Raw genomic sequence first — 12,521 nt, 5'->3', positions numbered from 1 at the left:
GGCATTTTCCACAAGCGTAATCAGAAGTTCTGTAAACAAAAAACCAACAAAGTAATCCAAATGTAAAGATGTTTTTAAGAAACCAAACCACTTGGAAGTCATGTGTAACTCAAAGCTATGTTGAAACGAAAGACTAACCCTGCCTCTCCCACCAATTTAAAATTGCTTGGTGACTCACTTACGACCTCTTCACTGCTAGCCAGCAAATAAATACAACCACATCCACAAAATGACATTTAGACAAAAGATTAGGTTGTCAAGAAACTGGTCTCTGGAAACCTGTTAATAATTGAAAATGTCGACTGTGTGGTATCACTTTAGAGTAGAGGGCAGCCATGAAACACACAGCTACGCTGCAATGTTAAGCGTTTCTCAAAACGTGAAGCTACAATTTAAACATCGGCATCAGCACAAATCATAGCCACGTTAATAAGGTTTGTAATACACCAACCCGTTTGTAAATCCGTCAAGAATTCAGCAAGTTACGAGCATTTTAGTTGGCGTATGTCACTCACCTTCCGTCCACAGCAACAGGGAGCAGCACTATGGCAGCATTGACCTAAGATGGCCGCCAAGTGACGACACAGCTGACGCCGCCTTGAGCCATCTAGCCTTTATACATATCTATGTCGAAAACCCCTGAAACGTCAGTTAGAACCGTAATCGAAAAAAATTAGCCGAAACTTGTACGAACCCTGGCGAAGTGCATTCGGCACAGAAATACTCTGAAACACGCCCAACTGCATTTTTGACACTTTGCCTACGTTTAGCATGAGGAAACAACTCTATAACTGTGTTAATAAGTCAGAATGCTTGAAATACCATTAAACCCCCCCTTTAATGTGAAATTAAAAATAAGTTAAAGTATATTAACAGTACATTTTATTATAATTATATATAATTAAATTATAATAATTAATTAATTTAATTATTAATTAAATGTAATTAATTAAATGTAATGTTTCAAATACAAATTTGCCAAATAAATTCAAAAATATAAAATTAAATTCAATCAGTTGAACTGCGATTTCAGTGCAGTAAAGCTATTTCAATGCATCTTTCTACAGTATGTACTTTAACTACTTTTATGTACTTCTCAAAATACTGAAAAACAAATCTAGTTAATTAAATATGTATTCATTTCAGTTTAATGCATTACAAACAAACAAAAACCACAATGCTTACACTGACAATAAAACAGTTTGGTAGTCAAATAATTATGAAACGAATTTTTTGTTTTGCAAAAGTACATTTAATAAATGAATAATTGGTTGTATATTTCCAAACAAATACAAAAAAATTATCATTTATTAAATGTGTTTAGAAATATTGTCATGAAAGTGTACTTTAAGTTAAACTTAAATACATATTATTACAGTTGTAAAAAGTGCACTTGTGTTAATAAATAGTGTCATTAAAGTGTGTTCCATTTAAGTACATTAAGTGGTCTTTAATTTTAATTACATTATATTATCAGCAAGAGCACTTCTCAAAAATTATACTCTTAAGCACACAAAAAGTACGCTTTCAATACACTTAAGCACGCTAATTTTTCACAAGGGCTGTCAAGCAGCTACATAACAGAGCGAGGCCGACTAACGTGCTCTTAAACAGGAAATAATATATGGAATTATTTGTGCATCTTTAAACAACTGTAAGAATACATTTCCTTTAAATATAATTTTGTCATATAAAGTTTTAAGAGATAATAATGTCTTTTCCACTTTTATTGCTTAGACTTTAATGCGGTTAACGTGTTTGCGCATTTACCTCAAGAGTTTATTTCACTAATATTGCTGTTTTTCCGGTCATAATAATACAATTTACATGTCAATCCTGCCTCCTTATTCGTTTATAAATTTTATCATGCTGTTGTGTTAAGTAATATGTAGATATTTATTGCCATATGAGACGTTCATTGCCGTTATATGAATACTCTCGTCTATTATTCAAATCATATGCGGAATAATGTGTGCATCTTTGAATAACTGTAAGAATACAGTTCCTTTGAAAATAATTTTTGTCAAAGTTTTGATCAATAATAATGTTGATCAATTTCAAATGCCCCCTCAGTCATTTCATCCTGCAGCCGGGCCTATAGGCAACTTATTACATTTTATTTCAACTTAATATATGATATATTTGAAATTAATTACACTTAATGTGCATTCAGTGCGCCGAAAAGATTGCTTTTAATTCACACTTAAGTGTATTAAAGTTTATTATATTTATGTAATAAATACACGTTATAAAAGTAAATTTAAGCACAATTTTTTTTCGCAAGGGAGGTGCGTATCCCCGTCTTTCAAACATGTATCATTATAACCTTTATAACAATAAAGTAAACTTTATACTTCCACTGTGTTTGTCTGATATGAATAACATACGTCGGCAAATTATTATTATTTGAAAATAATATTTATTTTTTATTTGCAAATTACTATCTTATTTGAATAGATTTGTATTGCTGCTTCCACAGACATCAGTGTGTATTTTACAAACTAAATGTAGGCTATTGTTTTACCAGTGCTTATGTGTATTTAAATGTCTGAAATCTAAAATAAACATGATGAGGTTGAAAACTCTGCATACTGTAATGTTGCTATAAGACAGCGCTGAGCTCGTCCGTCTGGCTCAGCGCGAAAGACGTTTGAATCTGACAGTAATGTCACTCAACATTTTAAATCCCATGTGGATAAGGTTAAATTATTATTTAAATCAAAAGGTTGAACGTTTTAACCACGAATACAAACATGAAACAGAGGGGGTACGAACCAGATCTGAGGGGGCAATTATATATCTACTAACAGCGGACATCAATGATGGTGTAGTGCTGTGTACACGGCACGCACGGAGTACCCACTCTTTATTAGATGGCTTGGGATAGCCTAGTATGCCCACACTTTGTCCATTGTGCCCACATTTTTCCCACGTATTTTTATTAAAATACATTTTTTCACACAGTATTTTGTATTTGTGATATCTGTGAATTTGTGATGGTATTTTGTATTTGAATTTTAAAACAATTCCATATATGTATGTATGCCTATCTCAGATCATATGCATGTGAAAGGCAGTTTCTGGTATAAATAGCAGAACACAAAAGGCTTTCTGTGTCATTAGAAATGCAGTCAAATAGTGGGACAACAAGGATAACTGATCATGAAGGTAAGAACCTTAACCATGCCAGGTGAGGGATATATTATGGCTGAAAAAACAAACCAATTAATTAAATATTCATGTCATATGTGTATTTGACATATAAATTCGTATTACCTTTATGTTAGCTGTCCTATTTTGAGACAATTATTAGCCTAATAATAATAGTATAATTCATATTATATAATTCATCCTTAAAATGAGGTTAAACCCTTGGAAAGACATAGGAAATAATATAGAAATTTAGCCCTTTTGTAGACGTCTTTTCAACGACCATGAAAAGACGTCTTTTAACCTTTCACTTTTCAACCAAATTTAGCCTTAATCTAGACGTCGATTTATAGACGTCTTTTCAACGACATGAAAAACACGTCTTTTCACCTTTCACTTTTCAACCAAATTTAGCCTATTTCTAGACGTCGATTTATAGGCGTCTTTTCAACGACATGAAAAACACGTCTTTTCACCTTTCACTTTTCAACCAGAATTTCACGTCATTAAGACCCCTGGAGAAGTCGTCGTTTCGACGTCTTTTCAACCAGATTTTGCTGGGTGGGTAGTATCATTAACCCGGATCAGTTGAGTCCTACTACAGTTCAATGTAAAACCATAAACAGCGCCACCACACACACAAACAAACCTCTTTCAACATTATTAATGAGACTTCGCTCGCTCTACAGATCCACTCGTAACCGGCTGATTTGCGCGAGAACTGACCCGAGATAATCACGAGAGCCGGGAAAACAATGCAAACTCGAAAGACCTGCTGAGCCGCGAACTGACCTGAGATTCTCACTCGGAGCCGGAAACAATGCAGACTCAAGAGACATGCGGATCTGCTTTGACTCGAGAATCTCTCAACTCGTAACCGGCTGATCCGTAACCACTGAACTGCGCGAACTGTCTCTCGAATCAGAGCCGAAAACATGCAGACTTGAGAGAGACCCTCCGGGTCGGAGGCTAATAATCAGGACACAGTTTTTTCTACATTTTCTCTATATTATTTTGCTATTATTATTAGGCCTATTTTTTTAAATGGTCGACCATACACACCAAATCTAAAACCTATAAGCATGTTTTTCAGAAGTGAAAGGCTTTTGTTGTGGATTTGCTTTTGAGGAGACTTCATTCGCTCTATAGATCCACTAACCGTAGCTGGTTAGTGGATCTGTAGAGTGAGAGTCCCATGGTCTGCGAGTCTGCAATGTTTTCGGCTCTGAGAATCTCGAGTTGCGCGGATCAGCCGGTTACAAGTGGGTCTGTACTGAGTTTCCTTGGCAATTTAGCAATACTGACTCAAATGACTCAAGTGACTCACACAACCCGGATCACTTTAGTGAGTGACTCACAGTAACCCGGATCCTTACAAGGAATCGAGTTTGCCAGGCCTAATGAGAAGTGTCCTTTATTTCGCTTGAGCCCCTGCCCCTCAAAATGTCTGTGCACGTCCCTGGTCCTAATATAAATGGTAAATGGACTGCATTTATATAGCGCTTTTAACAGACCTATGGCCATCCAAAGCGCTTTACAAGTTTGCCTCACATTCACCAATTCACACAACATTCATACACCGACGGCGGTGTCAGCCATGCAAGGCGCCATCCAGCTCGTTGGGAGCATATTCTTATATTATAAGAAAATAATAATGCACACCCAAGTTAGGTGTGTGGTTATCAGAAATTAATGCATACCCACGGAACATTTCTCGGCCAATCAGAATACAGCATTCAACAGACCCGTGGTATAATCAATAGTATTCTAACTGCTTAAAAGAAAAGATTTACTGGAATTCTAGTCAACGTAAATTTTCTTCTAAAAAAACACTGTTTTATGCTGCATCTCTGATAACTTGAGGGTGAGTAAATCATGGGTAGGGTTATTTGTATTTTTGGGTGAAATTTGCTTTAATTCTCTTTGTAGGACAACTGGTGTGTTTCAAGCAGCATTCCTTTTCACTGAAACTCTACACTGAAAGTCTAATACTCATATCATGGCTCAAGTAAAATAGAGAACAACACTACTCATCCATTTTTCTGTATCTAAGGAAAAGGTGCACATATGAACATGACTCTAAAATATACTAGCTTACCACCATGTTCTATTAGTGTGCAGGCAATTTGAGTTCTGGCACTCCTAACAGATCTTACATCGGTGTGCACGTCAAGGACCACTCCTGTTTTAAGGAACTCTTCAGCAAACTTAAAGAAAGGTAAAGCATAACATTTAATAAACAGTTCTCCAAACGATTTTTCAATTTTTTACAATATAATTTACTTTTAAGATGAGGACTCCACAACTAGTCCCATCCTCTTGTGTCTGATGATGTAATGTCTTTGTAGTCCAAACTGCATTCCGCAAACAGTGGTCCAATGTTTTTAAAAAATTCCTGAAAACAAAAAAAATTATTTGTTAAACTCTGCATGAACCACTGTACAGTTGAAGACACTTTATTTCCTTTCTGAAGAAATCACTGTGCCTGCACAATGTTCAATAGTTACGTTTCTTTAATTAGCAATATAAACATGTTTTCAGTGCTTCATGAAATTAAATAAAGTCCTACCTCCAATTTTTCTTTCATACAGATGTTGATTTCCCATTGGATCTATGACAGTTAAAGAGTTCTCTGACATTGTGACAATCTGAAACAAACATTTTTATTAATTATTTTGTATATTTCTAAGATTTGTATTTGTATATTTATAAGAACTTTAAACATTCCTTTTTATACATACCACAAGAATCCAATGATTTCCAGGGTTGTATGGACATAGCCACACATCAGTGTCTGGGATGGTCATCTACAAACGACAGAATTTAATGGCACTATGTAGTGTATGATCAAAAAAGGGTATAATCTGAAAAGGAGTGGATCTATTTTTTCACAAACTTAACCTGTGCTGACTGCTCACCTTTCCCACATCTGAATCTCCCACTAAATAGTGCCCACGACACTACTGCAGATAAAAGATGCACATCGCTCTGTGGAAAAAGATTGAAAGAATTTTTAATGCACAACAAAACATTTGTGAAACAATGGATTATTTTTGAGGCTATAAATACTATTGCTAAGTACCTTGTCCTTTGAAATGTGTAGGTAACTATCGATTACCTGCCCAGACATGGCATAACAGTTATATATTTAGTCCTTAAATTAATGTTTATAATTTAGTCCTTAAATTAATGTTTATAATTTTTCACACAATATTCATCAGTTTTGTTTGTTTAAAATACCTCATCTGATAACCAGTTATTTCCCTGGAGTGATTTAAAGGAAGAACCGAAGAGCTTGAATGGACCAACCACTGCTTCAACCTGCTTGTCAGCCTTCTTCTTCCAGATCTCTAAAACTGTTTAAAACACTGTTGAAAAAATGGGTTACAATCCTGCAGTATGGGTCTGCCTACTCATAATCTAAATTAGGGTCAGCAAGTTTAGTTCTATAAAGCAGCAGTCATGCAGAGTAAAACTCCTTAAAGGCTTATCTTGCTTCCTTATTTACAAACTATCGATTTAAGTAGGAAATTGGAAAGCAGTTTCTCCTAAAGCAGTCACGTCACAGGAAAATAAGTGAACAGTGTGCCAATGTAAAGTAAGCTAGGGTCCTTACAAGTGCCTAAACCTGTGTACAAGATATACTGATTAGCGACTGCTGAAGCTAGGGAGCTGATTGAGAGGCTCCTTCTTTAGGGCTGCAGCTCACTAGGACCAAACTTGTGTACCCCATATCTAGATCTTTAAGTAATAGCTCACTCAATTATAAAAATTATCATAATTTACTCCATCTTATGCCTTCCCAGATGTATAAGACTTCTTTTCTTTAGCTCAAACTTTAGGGGTGCCCAAACTTTTGTGCATTATTTTCTTATAAGTCAACGGCCCGTCACAAATTATTCCTTACATAGCTTGTGACATGCACACCCCTGCAAGCTGAACTTCACCACGTGGTGCTTATAACAACGATCACAGCCCTAGCATCAATGACGTTTATCCTTTTTCTTTATCTCATGTGGCATGGCGGGCCAAATTTAAGGTCATTGCGAGCCAACTTTGGGCACCTCTGCTTTAGCTGAACACAAATGATATGACAATGTACATCCCACCTGTTGATATAGAAATGTAAACTCCAAAAGGCTAATCAGGATTCCAACACAAACCACATTATGGGCCCTATTTTAACGATCTGAAACGCAAGTCCGAAGCGCAAAGCGCAAGTGACTTTGTGGGCGGATCTTGGGCGCTGTTGCTATTTTCCCGGCGGGAGAAATAAGTCTTGCGCCGGGCGCAAATCAATAAGGGGTTGGTCTGAAGTAGGTTCATTATTCATAGGTGTGGTTTGGGCGTAACGTCAAATAAACCAATCAGAACGCTATCCAACATTCCCTTTAAACACAAGGGCACAAGTTCCATGGCGGGTTGCTATTATTATGACGGATTTGACAGGCGCACGTCAGGAGCGGTTCACAGCCGAGGAGACCCACGTTTTTGTAAGAGCAGTCAAAGACAGAGAAGTTGTTTTGTATGGGGATGGGAGAAACCCGCCCAAAATCAGCGTAGGTTAAACAGGAGTGAGAGGAAATTGCCTCAATTGTCTCATCAGCTGCGCCAAGCACTACAATGATGTCAGGAGACGGGGGGATCCCAAGCTTGCCACCTTAAATCGGGCACGCCGGGCACACAGGAGGACATCGCTGCGTCCACCCTCACCGCTGAAAGGGTTTGGGGGCTTTGAAATCGGATACAAGAAACGCAAGCAAGGTTCAACCCCAAAGTACACTTACAAATCAAGTTTACATACATGAAGGTTTCTTATGAAAATATTTGAATTATTATTTAGATAAAATAAACGTAATACAGCCACACAACAAACTTATGAAAATATTTTAATCGTTATTTGCATGATAATTGTTTAACGCTGCCACACAAAATAAATAAAAACTACCACCACAATGCTCACCACAATGATTTCCCTTATGTATTAATATTTTTTATTGTAACAATTTATGATTTAATGATTTCCCTTATCTTATATTTTTTATTGTAACAATTTATGATTTGCAAAAATAACTGTTGCATCTGTGTAGATTAGATAAGCAATGCGCATTGTGCGCGCTATACATTATGGTCAAGCATGCGCCCTTAAAATAGCATAATGAACCACGCGCAATGCGCCACTGACTTTAGACTAGTTTTTTTTGGTTAGTAGCGCAATTGCTTTTTGAAACTGCAAAATAGCATAAGAGATGGTTTGCGCCGGAGCACGCCTCCTTTTTTGAGCTGAACCGCCCAGGGAGCGCAAGTTCATTCCCTAGTTTGCCGACGTGCGTCTGTGGAGGGAAAAACCCGCTGTGCGCCGGTGCAAAATACGAAATGATACATGCGTCACTGACAAAGTCAATTGCGCTGGGTGCAAGATAGGGCCCTATAAGTAGTTAGACACTAAGGGTTAGATTTACTAACAGCTTGTGCCAGTGCAAACCATCATCTTGGCGTTAAATAACGACTGTCGTGATTTACTAAAGATGCGTAGTGGATAATTAGCACTGAAAATATGTGGTCTAGTTATTTCTGCGACTGACCTTTTTGCATATGAATTTTTATGAGTTTTGGGAGGAGATTATTTAAATGATTCACACAAAGCGATTTACTAATGTTTGCGCGTGTGATTGACTTGTAAAAAGCATGTCTTAAATTACTTTGTGCTTGAAATGGCTACAATTATTGCTAAAACATATTATTCAAAAACAGTGTTTGCTGAAGGAAGTAAATAAAATTGGAGTCACTAGAAGTCGTCACACAATACCAGATGTTTTAAACCGACATCCGCTGCGATGTCCATGGAGCTGAATTTAGGATCAGCTCTGCGTATTTGCACCCCCTAAATTTATTTGTACTGCTCTTAGTAGATTGCGTTGGTCATTATGGAAATCAGCTATTGCGTCTGTGATATTTAATTTGGGATTTTTTAGTGAATAACCTGCAGATATTACCACTCCCATCGACACTTTTTTGAAATTGTGGTAACGTTATTTTCCCTGTTTAATAAATCTGGCCCTAAATATTTAAACGATTTTTTTAGCTTATTTGTAACAAGTTCAAACTCAGCATAAATAAAGAGAAGGTGGAGTGGAACATTAACCATTTCAGCTATCCTAGAGGTGCATTAGATGAGTGACATGGGTTTTATTTGCACATTTACTCATAATTTTTATTATGCCCGGTGTTTATTAATGTCACAGAACTCAAACAATGATAATTACTACGATATGAGTTTTTGTCACGAGTGACTTCTAGGTCGGAACTGAACATAGGAGGAAAAGTTCTGCCCGGACCGAATTGTGCGAACACCCTCCGGTTAACCCTGGGCAACCAAAACAGAGGTAATGCATAACAGGTGTGTGCGATGATGTGGCGATTTGTTGACTGGGCAGTTCACACGCTGTAAGGAGTATAAAGGAAGCGTGTAAGATGCAGGAAGTGTGTATGGTTGGAAAGAAACACTGTGGGCCAGGCTGTGTGTATGCTGTTACGGAGACGACAGGCAGAGGCAACCGAGAGGATTCGTTAAATCGGAAATACTACAGCATTGTTGGCTTTTTGAAGGGCCGTTGGAGGAGAAAGAGTGATAAGGAGGAAGGAAGGCAAATGCTACGGAGACTGTGTACAGCGGTTTGTTTACTTTCATTGAGACACTAGAAAACGGAGACTAATTCCTTGTGTGGAGTGTTGTTCGTTGTTTAGTGGCCCCACCGTGGAGAACGAAGCGCGTGGGCGAGCCAGAGGATTGAAGGGCAACACATACCACTGCATGGGTACTCGAAACACCAATACCACTGTCCGTGGCAGCGATCCCAACTTTTCCCTCAGGGCGGAGTATTGGCCTTACCAGTCACTAAAGTGTGTGGATTGCAGTGGGTGAGTGTGCTGCTTGACGTGTGTGCACCTGAAGTCTTGCAGTGCTGTGCCATGTCTCCTGTTGTCTGTACTCGCCTCTAGGTCAAGCAAATTCCTGTGAGTGTTACGCGAGCTGCTGTGGCGGCAGCCACCATCTTGTATTTACCCAACTACAATCCCAGCCCTTGTGTCCAAATTTGAAGGAATTTGAGCAAGTACATCGTTTGAGGTATTGTGGGGAAGGCCATACTGTAAAGTGGAGTGGTGAAACTGTTACAAACAAGACTAACCGTCTGTGTGTATGTCCTGTACTGTGGAGAGAGTCCAGCTGCCTGCCCCTCTGATCTAGGTGCCTGTCGGGCCCGTGGAAGGAACGAGAAGTGGGCGTGTCCGTCTGACCCCACGGACTCAGTGTTGCGCTTCCATCTACACCCCTCTCCCGGGACGACATCGGCCCAACGAGTAGCAGTCGGAAGTTGGTAAAGTCCGCCCTCCCTAGCCCTTGAACGAAGCCAAGGTGTGACGTATGGTTTCTCTTTGTCCACGTTTGCAATACCTGGCCATGAAACCTTAGAGTGTTACCTGAACCGAGCTAAAAGCTATAATTACCTTGAGAGTCCTGTAAGCCCAGAACAGCACACCCCAGTGAGATACAGTGTGTTACCCGAACCGAGCCAAAAGTTATACTTACCTCATAAACCCCGTAAGTCCAGTCCAGCACGACCCAGCGACGGTCCAGAGCATTCTGAAATGACACAAAAAGTCATACTTATTCTGTAAGCCCTGCAAACCCAGGACAGAACGTTCTAGCACTGCTGAAAAGTATTATCGGCTCAAGCTAAAAGACTACGTTTATTCTGTCCTTTACCTGTGACTATAGGAGTCTTACGTGTCGGGCTGTGAGGACCTTGGGTCCACGAGCAGAGAGGCGTCGTCCAAGCGGCCTGTGGAGAGAGGAAAACTGAAAAAATCACTGCAAAAATGATTGACGAAATACAGCAACTTAATAATTAATTTTAATGTTTCATGTTAACTTATTTCTACTCAGTTTTTATTTATTAATGTACCAGATGCAGTTACTCAGATTTACTACATTTTTTTGAGTGTATCCTTCATCTGTTTCCATCTGTAGATTTCTTCTAAATTCACCAATTTAGATTTCTAAATTTCAGGGGGAAAGACTCTTGATGTAAGTCAAGATATACGCCCCAACATGAAATTACACATTAATTTACAAATTTGTTATAAATTTATAAATGCTAAAAACAAAGTTACTGCTGAGTTAGCGCTACATGCCAATAAATGCTATATGCTAGCGTTTAGCTGAAGTTCTATTAGTCAACAATTAGTTGTTACTCAAAATCTGTATTTTCGTCTGACAAGGGCTCAAAATATAAGGTCTGTTTACTAATGTGAGCTTCTGGCATGAGCCTCAGAGCAGAACAATCAGTGCAGAGCTCAACATTATTATTCATGACCCTTGCAGATAGGGCAAAAATAGACCATTTCATTCAAATTACAAATTCTAGGGTTGTAAATGGACATGTGTCACAGGGTGACTATTGTAGGGCGGAACCAAAAGTGGCGGAGATTGGTTCCGCCTGAAGATGGTTTCCGCCCGGACCCGATTTTTAGAACACTTTTACTTCCTGGTCTCCCTGACAACACAATTCGGGGCTTATTAGAAACAGGTGCGCAGGATTAATGTGGCAACCCACGATTGGAAGAGAAATGAGGACGGGCAATATAAATAGACCTGTGAAACACAATGAGAACAGAGTTGATGTTTGGGGCAAGCTCCGCTCCGCCAAGGGCGGATTAAACACCCCCTCCTTAGACGGCGCCGCTGATCCGGGGATCGCTAAATCGAGCGGAAAGAGTGCGGCCGAAGGAGCCGAAAGAAAGGAGTGGAGGTCGTTTTATTTAAGGAGCACCACAGAAGAAAACACAAACGGCTTGGTTGCTGTATTGCGGTGTTGTGGTCCGTTGGTGATAGTATGTTGTGCTGTTTTACTGTGGATACCACGGAGGATTGGAAGACGAAGGACTGGGTGAAGAAAGATCGCTAGAGTGAGTTAGCCAGCAAAGCGAAGGCAGCTGATGATCTAAAACTGGATTTACTGGGAAACTACAGCTAGTGTGAGTAAACGAATTCGATCATTGAAAACTGCTAATATAAGGTATCAACTGATCTTGTGCTGTGTATCACTATGGCCCCACCGAAGAGAGAGAGAGGGGTGGGCGAGCCGAGGAAGTCATCCTGAAAGTGAAGCATCTACGTGAGTAATATTGCTGTTTATGGTGTGTATTGCTAATACAAAGTATCACCTGATCTTGTGCTGTGTATCACTACGGCCCCACCGAAGGGAGAGAGAGAGGCGTGGGCGAGCCGAGAAAGTCATCCTGGAAGTGAAGCATCTACGTGAGTAATATTGCTGTTTATGGTGTGTATTGATAATACAAAGTATCAC

General features: G+C 39.0%; 1 long non-coding RNA gene across 1 annotated transcript; it reads right to left on the bottom strand.

The window, feature by feature from the left end:
• LOC141368996 (uncharacterized) lies at positions 1-7,546 on the bottom strand. Its single transcript, XR_012372438.1, has 8 exons — positions 6,391-7,546; positions 6,233-6,268; positions 6,069-6,138; positions 5,892-5,957; positions 5,720-5,798; positions 5,434-5,545; positions 5,249-5,357; positions 1-29 (listed from the first exon to the last, which is right to left on the bottom strand). It is a non-coding gene; the product is annotated as an uncharacterized lncRNA (long non-coding RNA).
• Positions 7,547-12,521: the final 4,975 nt, after the last annotated feature.

This window comes from Misgurnus anguillicaudatus, chromosome 12 (genome assembly GCF_027580225.2).
Source record: "Misgurnus anguillicaudatus chromosome 12, ASM2758022v2, whole genome shotgun sequence".
In the NCBI taxonomy this organism is placed as follows: Eukaryota; Metazoa; Chordata; class Actinopteri; order Cypriniformes; family Cobitidae; genus Misgurnus; species Misgurnus anguillicaudatus.
This window is presented reverse-complemented; position numbering and strand designations above follow the sequence as displayed.